The following is an 8658-nucleotide window of genomic DNA, read 5'->3' as shown; positions in this document are numbered from 1 at the left end:
TAGAATGAAAACTTCGGATTCTTGCTCAAGTGGATGGCGCCCTCGACCGTCACATTAACTACAAACTGTTTTACGCTTTTAGCCCTAGTTCGTCGAAGAACCTCTTCATCCATAGCAACTCTTTTGCAACACTCGTGTGGCGCAATGTACTTTCGCTTCTATAGTGGAGAGGGCAACACACTTTGCAGCTTAGATTGCCAAGAAACCGCTCCCCGCAAAAGTAACCGGATAACCGGAGGTGGACTTCATCGAGTCAACATCACCGCCATATGTCCGCGTCGATGTAGTAGCTTCAAGTAAGGGCTTACTTCCACCAAAGCACAAACATGATTTGGAAGTGCCTTTGAGATATCTCAATATCCACTTAACACCTTCCCAATGTTCTTTACCCGGATTTGGTAAATCTGCTTACAACCCCAACGGCGAAAAGCAATATCGGTCTAGTACACACCATGGCATACATCAAACCGCCTAATCGCGGATGCATAAGGAATCTTTTCCATCCGACCGCTTCATGCTCACCCTTAGGACACATCTCTTTGGTCATGCGGGCCACCCAAGCGGACAACGACCGGCTTCGCTTTGATCCATGTTGAATCTCTTCAACACCTTTCAATGTAGCTTTCTTGAGAAAGCCACAACTTCCCACTCTTTCTCACGTCACGAGTGATCCGTGATCCCAAGTATCGCTTTGTTTGACCCAAATCCTTCATCTCAAAGGACTTACTCAAGTCTTTTTCAGCTTGGATATCTTGTTGATGTTTGGGCCAACTATCAACATATCATCCACATACAGAATAAGACAATGAAATCCCCATCCGGAAATCTCGAACAAACACACAATGATCGGAAGCGGACTTCTTGTATCCTTGCTTCGCCATAAAGGAATCAAACTTTATGTACCATCGTCTCCTTGCTTTCAACCCATACAAGCTCTTTATCGGCTTGCATACTAGGTGCTCCTTGCCTTTGACCTCAAACCCGGGTGGTCCATGTAGACATCTTCTTCAAGGTCTCCATGAAGAAAAGTCGTCTTAACATCTAGCTACTCAACCTCTAGGTTCATACTTGCGGCCATACCCAATACCACCCGGATAGAAGTCATCTTCACTACAGAGAGAAAATCTCATCAAAGTCAATCCCTTTCCTTTGGCCGAATCCCTTCACAACAAAGGCGAAGCTTTGTGCCTTGGGTGAGGATTGTTCTCCTCATGCTTGACTTTGTATATCCACTTATTCTTGAGAACTTTTCTCCCGTGGGTTTCTCAACTAACTTCATAAGTGTGATTCTTATGCAAAGAATCCATCTCGTCATGCATGGCCTTCAACCACTTTTTCTTTGTCCGTACCTTCAAGTGCCTCTTGATAGTACATAAGTTCTCCACCATCCGATAGTAGCACGCACGTATGTGGTGGATACCGTTGAAGCTATTCTCCCTGTCTCGCCGACCTCCTTGCCCCATCTGGCCGGTGCCTCAGAGATTGCACTTCTGCTTGCTCGGTGGTGGTTCATGCATCTCATCTGCATCTTCTATACCAATAGGTTCTATCCCATCATGAGCAATAGGATTCTCATCATGAAGCTTCAAACTCATGGTTTCTCAGATTCTCAATGCCTTTCGCGACGTTCCACGGTAGGAACTTCGGTTCTCAATCAACAAGATCATTGGTGAAAGCCGTAGCTTCTTCACCCTCCTCAAAGTCTGCTATGGTTTGGTCTTCTAAGAACACAACATCTCGACTTCGGATTACCTTCTTGTTAATCGGATCATAGAGTTTGTAACCAAACTTTTCATCTCCATAACCCGGAAAAATGCAATCGCTTGGCTTTGTCATCAAGCTTGGATCTCTCATCCTTCGAATATGCACAAATGCCCCGCACCCAAATACCCTCAAGTATCCATAATCAACATCTCGCCTCGACCATACTCTCTCGGATAATCACTATTCAGAGGATTTTTCGGTGACAGTTGATCACATGCACGGCCAGACGCGATTGCTTCTACCCAAAGAGTTTCTAGGTAGCTTAGAGTGAGATAGCATGCATCTCATCCTCTCTACAATGGTGCGGTTCATTCTCTCTCGCTATTCCATTTGCATTTGCGGTGTCTTGGGAACGGCCCCGCTTCATGATTTAATCCCATGACTCGCAATACTCTTCAAATGGCCCTATGTACTCACCCCCATTATCTGAGCGAATACACTTCAACAACTTCCCAGTCTCTCTTTCCACCATGCTGTGGAATTTCTCAAACACGCCAAGTACTTCATCCTTGGTCTTCAGACTATAGGCCCATATCTTTCTTGACGCATCATCAATGAATGTCAAGAAGTACGAAGCTCCCTGGTGGGACTTCACTCTCATAGGACCACATAAGTCTGTGTGCACTAGTTCAAGCGACGATTGTCCTTTTCGTGAGAGACGGGAATCTTTGGAAAGACACCCTGTGTTGCTTTCCTACCAAACAGTGAGTACATGTATTTAAATGTGTACCTTTAATGTCTGGCATGGCCTTTTGCTTAGCAAGAACTTCCATCCCTTTTATGCCCATGTGACACAGTCTTGTGCCTACCGGTTGGATGAAGCTTCTTCTCACTTCGCGATTCGCTTACGCTTTACACAAACTAGCGTGTTTTGTAAAGAGAGCAAGTTTTCTTTCCTTCCGCCGCTCAATGGATGGAACCGCTTTCGTTTCCATACCCGTTACCAAACGAGTTTACAAAGCCATCGCCATCTAATTTCCCCCAAATTAGGCTTAGCTTAACCGTATGTCGGGGACATGTCTTACATCCTGAGTGTCAAGGTGTAGCCGACATTGGTTTCTATATGGACATCTCCAATGCCTATAATCTTCGAGACTCCATCATGTTACCCATCCTTACTTCACCATATTCACCACGGTAGTAGTAGTGAAGAATCCCTCGTCGCGGTGTGACGTGATAGGATGCTCCTCGTATCTATCACCCACTCGTATCGACATGAGGTACTAAGACAAAGACACACCACAACCGACACAATTCCCACTCAGGTCGCCGACTAGTGCGGTAGTATCTCTGCCTGTGTTTCCGTTCCTCTGCACCATGTCTTCATGTACACAGTTATTCTTCTCATCCCTCTTCAGTGTTCTGCACTCATATCTGAAGTGGCCTTTGGTGGCACAATAGTAACATTGCCGGGCCGCCTTAGGAGTTCTAGCTTCACCCCTAGATTTACTTACGGCCATCACCTCTAGAACGAGATGGTTTTCTGTTTTGACTTCTCCCCCGTTTCTCTGTGAAAAGGACCTCTGAGTGAGAAGAGCTGCTTCTTGCACTCCTTCTAGTCTCTTCATTCAACAGAGACGTGGTAGCCATCTCCATGGTAACAATTCCATCCTTGGCTGCTCCATGTAGAGAAACTGCTAATGTCTCCCAACTTTCGGGTAGAGAGCCTAATAGAAACAAAGCCTCAACTCCGTCTCCCAAATTGATCTTCATCAAATGCATCTGATTGATGATATTCTATACTTCATTAAGATGCTCAGACATTGAAGAACCTTCTTGGTACTTCATGTCTGCAAACTTATTAACGACTAGCACTTTGTTTCCACCCGACTTCCTCTCATAAAGGTCTTCGAGTTTCTTCCATATGATGAAGGTCGTAGTCTCTTATGGGCCACATGGTGAAAGACAACGTCAATCAATCCATTTGTCGAATGTATCCAATCGCTTTTTCGTCAAGCTTTTTCCACTCAAATTTTCATCCTGGCCTTTTTTCTCGGTTTTACTCCCTCATTCTCAATGGGAAGTGCCAAGTCCTTGCAGTATAGCAAGTCTTCCATCTTGGCTTTCCAGATGGTGTAGTTCTTCCTATTCAGACTCATCATACGAGTGTTCACGGAATGGTCCATCTCTACAAGTTATTTAACCTCAAATCTTCTCTCGGGAATTTCACAAACACCTTCCGACCAAGATTTGGATAACACCCAAAGGCTATTCTAACCAAGGCTCGATACCACTTGTTGGGGATTATACCAATACCAATCGGTTCCCCCCACTACGGATAACTTGTATGACCACACTTCAACTCCGGATAAATCTCAAATATCACAAACTACCTATACTAACATGCCCAACTCGCTAAAACAACTATTAACAAATGATAATAATGTAAAGTAAAGAAAAGCAAAACCACAACACAAAGATTTACCGTGGTTCGCCAATGATGCCTACTTCCACAAGAGCCAATTCTTAATAAAGTGGGAAGGAAGATTACAATCTCTCATTTCATCCTCTCACCTTACTAGATCACTCTTTATCTCTTTACTGGGTTGTATCTCGTAGAAGGTTCTCTCTCTTTGTTTTAGTCCGATTCCAATCCTTCGACTTGTTTGGTTAGGTTTTCCAAAACCTTGATTTTGGTTTTTATCTCCAAAACCAAATTTCGGGTATCTTGAAGCAAAGCCCACGAAAATTAGACTGAAGGCTGGCGCCCCATGTGAGCTGAAGTCGCTTAAGACACTGGAAGCCGAAAGCTGGTCGCCCCTCTATGGCTGGTCGCCTCTATTCTATGGAACTCGAAGCGAAGTCGCGCATCATCCGTGCTGGGCATTTCGCATTTCCAATTTCCGCCGCCGCTTTCATTCACGTTTTTCTCTCCTCATGTGAGGGATAACTCCAACAGGGGTGTTCTAATACATTCCCCTCAAGATCCAAACTGTAGACAGGTTGTTCATTAGCAATGTGAAAAGGCCGTGTCTCTTTTGTAACATAGGTGATGAAAAATGGAAGGAACACAAACTGGAAAATATTAACGAGAAAAATCCAATACCCATAGAAGGTTATATTAGACATTTAGACCGGTGAGTTGCCAAGGAATTATACATGTCTTTTTAGGACAAAAAGAATGTCCATCCTTAATGTCCATGATACCTTTTTTTCCTAAAAAATATATATGCGATCGAGGACCCCGTGTCTACTCTACGCGGATGTACTTGTACCTCATCGTATTTAGTGGAGCCTTGTGGAGAAATCTTTAAAGTAATTGAGATTCACTTTTGTAGAATTTAACACCTAATTAAAGAGACAAAACACAATTATTTATAGTGGTTCGATGCCAATGCGGCGACCTACGTCCACGGGAGAAGAAAAGTTTTATATTGCTTGATTGATATTGGTTTTGTGTTACAGAAGTGTTTATATAGCACAACATGAGTGCATATTCGTGTCTATTGTTTCTAAAAGGATTGGAGACTTTCCTTTATATAAAACATACAAATCTGACAAATCTCTGTCAAAACCGACTAGGGCGTGCCCCGCGCTCATATTAGTCTTGCTCGAGGCGCGACCCGTGCTCTTGCCTTGACGAACCTCTAGACAATTGAGCGATCTCGCTTCTTTGCCTCGTCTTCATGGCGAGTTTAGCTTCTTTTCTTTCTTCCCCCACACTTCCCCTCAAGTTGGTGCGAAGATATCCAGCGAACCCAACTTGGAGAGAATATCATGGAACTTGGAAGTTGGAAGTCCCTTGGTAAAAATGTCTGCAAGTTGTTGGTCACTTCGAACAAAGGAGGTAGTGACAATGTTAGACTGTACCTTTTCACGCACAAAATGACAGTCAATTTCGATATGCTTAGTTCTCTCATGAAACACTGGATTTGCAGCAATGTGCATAGCAGCTTGATTATCACAGTAAAGTGTAGTTGGCAGATGCAACCCAAAACACAAATCCTTCAGAAGAGCGCAAAGCCATATTATTTCACTGGTGGTGGAAGCCATAGCCCTGTACTCAGCTTCTGCACTAGAACGAGCTACTACATTCTGTTTCTTGCTCTTCAAAGTGACTAAATTACCTCCCACAAAGGTACAATAACCGGAAGTAGACCTTCGATCAACTGGACATCTTGCCCAATCAACATCTGTGTAAGCAGTAATAGATGTATGCCTATTTTTCCCCATCCAAATACCTTTGCCTGGTGACCCTTTCAGATACTGCAGTATTCTAGAAACTGCATTCATATGTGGAGTCCTTGGAGCATGCATAAAATTACTAACCAAGCTCACTGCATAAGAAATATCTGGTCGAGTAATAGTTAAATATATTAGTTTACCAACTAATCGCTGATACTGACCAATGTCAGTAAGAAGATCAACAGTGTTGTCCAACTTGGCTCCACTGTCAGTTAGAGAATCAGATAGTTTTACCCCCAGCTTTCCCTGCTTCACTCAAAATATCCAACACATACTTTCTTTGATTTAGAAATATACCTTTTTTTGAATAAGCAATTTCAATCCCAAGAAAGTACTTCATAATACCCAGATCCTTGATGGCAAACTTCTTGTGCAGTAACTCCTTGAACTTAGAAATCTCGATAAGGTCATCACCTGTGATAACTATGTCATCAACATAAATAAGAACAATAACCAAGCCTGACCTACTAGATTTAACAAATAATGAAGGATCATCATCACTTTGCATAAGACCGGTCATAGCTAGAACAAAACTGAGTTTGGCATACCACGCTCGTGGAGATTGTTTAAGTCCATAGATAGCCTTTTTAACCTTGCATACTAATCCGACCTTAATCTCCTTCGGATGTCCAGGTGGGATGCTCATATACACTTCTTCTTTAAGATCTCCATATAAGAATGCATTTTTCACATCCATCTGAAATAATTTCCAGTCTTGATTCACAGCTAGAGATACAAGAACTTTAAACGTATTCATCTTTGCAACTGGTGCAAAAGTTTCCTTGTATTCTTGACCATAAGTTTGGGTGGATCCCCTTGCAACAAGTCGAGCTTTAGACCTCTCTAAGGAACCATCACTGTTGAACTTGTTTCTGAACACCCACCGACAATCAACAGTTTTCTTTTCATATGCTAGCATAACAATATCCTAAGTTTTATTCTCGTCTAGAGCACGAAGTTCTTCTTGCATCGTCTATCTCCATACTGGACGAGAGTTAGCTCTCTAAAGTTTTTGGGTTCTTGCACATCATCGACTGTACTTAAGAAAGCATGATGAGATGAAGTGATATTGGCATACGTTATATACTCCTGTAGAGGATATGTAACATCATGCAAAGAATAAAAATTCATGTGAGTCACTGGAGGTTGCCATTCTCTATCAGATTTATAGTAATCCTTGAGAGTTACTAGAGGTCGTCTCTCTCGTTCAGATTCTTTAGAAACTAGAAGAGCTAGAGAAGCACCAGCCGCCCACCCTCGGTTGCTCATCACGAGTGCACCTGTGCCCCATCTACTGGATGTCGTGGATCACTGTGCCCGCCCTCAATATATATATTCGGGGGGGGCGCCCTTTTGTTCGATAGAGCCCAATTCTTGAGTGGCAGGAACTATACCTTCACCAACCATTGGGACAGAAACAATGCCTTCACCAACCATTGGGACAGGAACAATGCCTTCACCAACTGCTGGGAGAGGAGCCACATCAGCCGTAATAACAGCTGGGAGAGGTGCCAAATCTGCCAAACACTCCCCCTGGGACCGATTCCCAGGCACAGCTAAATCATGAAAGAAAGCTTCAAATTCCACAAATCGGATGTCACGAGAACCAGTTTTCCTTTGTCGCAGATTGTAACATATGTAGCCTTTCTGTGTGGTAAAATAACTAACAAACACACATCAAGTAGCCCAAGCATCAAATTTATCTCGATTGATAGCTTGCTGATGCACATAACAGACACACCCAAACACTCGTAGATGAGAGAGCTCCAGCGGCCTAGCTTTGAGCACTTCCAATGGGGATTTAAAACCAAGAACCCAACTGGGAAGACGATTAATCAAATAGGCAGCAGTTAAGATGCCATGAGACCAGTAGTGCTTAGGACCATTCATGCCCAACATAAGAGCACGGTGGTCTCCAAAAGGTGTCTGTTCTTTCTTTCAGCCACGCCATTCTGCTGAGGTGTGCCAACACAGCTCGTTTGATGAATTATCCTCTAGCTACGAAGATACTCAAGTAACATACCTTTACAAAACTCAGTGCCATTGTCAGATCTAAACATCTTGATATTAGCACCAAACTGGTTAGTAATCATAGTATGAAAATCCTTGAATACAGTCACAACCTCAGTTTTTTATTTCAATAAATATAACCATGTAACACGAGACTTATCATCAATGAACAACACAAAATACTTATAGACATCATAAGAATTAACGGGAGCAGGTCCCCATAAATCAGAATGAATTAATTCAAACAACTTATTTGACACAGAATTCGAGTTTGGAAATGATAAACGAGTTTGTTTAGAAAATTGACAAACATCACAAACATCATCAGAGTTTAAAGAAACATGCAAAAGCAAATTTGACAGGACATGATTGGATGGATGCCCAAGTCTTTTATGCAAAATACGACTCTCAAGTAAATCACTAGCTTGACACGCCTTCTTGTGTCACTTCAACAAATAGAGTCCATTGGAATAAATTCCTTCACCAATCGTCCTCTTTAACTTTCGATCCTGAAAGACGACAGAGTTAGGAGAAAAAATGACATCACAATTTAAAGAATTAGTAAGTTTTCCAACAGATAGAAGTTGAACAGGGAATGAAGGAACAACTAGGGCCTCACTTTTGAGACTTTGATCAAAAAAATTCACTTAACCACTACCTAGAATGGGAACGGTGGAACCATCGGCTATGAAAATATTA

This window comes from Coptis chinensis, chromosome 1 (genome assembly GCF_015680905.1).
Source record: "Coptis chinensis isolate HL-2020 chromosome 1, ASM1568090v1, whole genome shotgun sequence".
Classification (NCBI taxonomy): domain Eukaryota; kingdom Viridiplantae; phylum Streptophyta; class Magnoliopsida; order Ranunculales; family Ranunculaceae; genus Coptis; species Coptis chinensis.
This window is presented reverse-complemented; position numbering follows the sequence as displayed.